Here is a 1635-nt window from a genome sequence, read left to right on the forward strand (position 1 = left end):
AGTATGAAAGGATTTTGAGCTAGATGTTGACGGATGTTGAGACATGTTGTTGAACTTTTGAGAAAACTTTCTTTGCCCTAGCAGAGGTTCTTTGAGAAGTTTAATGAGGATGGAAAGAATTGTGTTCAGGCAGAGTGTGCAAATGAAATAGATGCTATTTCCAATACTAGGAGATGATTCATTATTAATGTGGCTTTTTCTTTTCATTGAGCAGACAATATTTTTCTTGCCTTTTCCATTCCACATTAATTGCCATATTTTCTCAAGAAGCCAAGCCCCTAATTTTCCCTTTTCATCATACAAATCCTTTGCAGTCAAGTTGTCATAGTACAATGTCATAGCATCGAGTGTGACATTGTAGATAATTCTTAGTAATTTCATCCACCCTGGTTGAGCATTGTTGTTTTCAACAGACATAGTTCCTTGTGTCTCAGTTCCAGCAAAGCTCTCACTACCTTCAGACTTTATACCACCAGTCATATGTTTAGGTGTTTGGGCCATCATGACCTTTTCTTCCTTGAGGTTAGATATTAGCACCCTTATCTGACACTTTTCCTTTCCCTTGATGATCCTTCTTGCAATTGTACTCATCTTAGAGGGGTTATCCATTTGAGAGCTCCACATGTAGCAGTTGTTGTTGGTCCTGATTCCTTTCATAATTACTTCACTGTCTTTGTTCACAATCAGACATTCAGTTTTAGTGAAGATGATATTCAGACCTTGATCCCCTAGCTGACTGATGCTTATTAGATTTGAAGTCAAGCCCTTGACCAGTAGAATATTGTCAAGTTTAGGAGCTCCAAGACACTCAAGCTTGCCTATCCCCTTTATTTCACCTTTAGCTCCATCACCAAAGGTTACATAGCTTAAGTCATGAGGGTGAAGATCAGTTATCAAGTCTGAGTTCCCAGTCATGTGTCTAGAGCATCCACTATCAAAATACCACTCTTCTTTGTGAGCTATTAGACTTGTAACATTAGTCTTAGGAACCCATTGCTTATTGTTGATAGGCATGTGATGTTTGGGTCTGGGTTGATAGTGAGTCTGTTGATGAACATGGCTAGGATAACCATACAGCTTATAACAGGAAGACCTAGAGTGTCCAGCTTTCCCACAGTATTGACATCTCCATCTTTGGTGTTTGCTCTTCTGATGATACTGATGAAAGGGGGTAGGGTAACCATACAGCTGATAGCAGAAGGGCCTTGAGTGTCCAAATTTCCCACAGTAATGACATCTCCATCTTTGGTGTTTGTCTTTCTGCTGTTCTTTCTTCTGATGGTGTGACATATGATGTGACATCTTGGAACTGCTCTTACTATTGCTGCATTTAGGTTTAGCTTGAGGTTTGCAGCCAGTGTAAATACTTTCAGCCTTAGTTTTATGGTACCCTAATCCAGATTTGACTCCTGTGATTTGTCCAGTTAGAAGAATCTTGTCTAAGGAATCAGATCCATTGTTCAACATCCTTACATACTTGGTTGTCTCTTCTAGTTTTGAGTTTAAGAGCACAACTTCAGTCTTTAGCTTGAAGATGGTTTCCACATGTTCTGCTTTTTCTTTCTCCAGTTGGACTATCTTCTGACTCTCAACTTATTGATCTTCATCAAGCTTGACCTTTAGAGCCACAACTTC

Source organism: Lathyrus oleraceus, chromosome 3 (genome assembly GCF_024323335.1).
Source record: "Lathyrus oleraceus cultivar Zhongwan6 chromosome 3, CAAS_Psat_ZW6_1.0, whole genome shotgun sequence".
NCBI classification, from domain to species: Eukaryota; Viridiplantae; Streptophyta; class Magnoliopsida; order Fabales; family Fabaceae; genus Lathyrus; species Lathyrus oleraceus.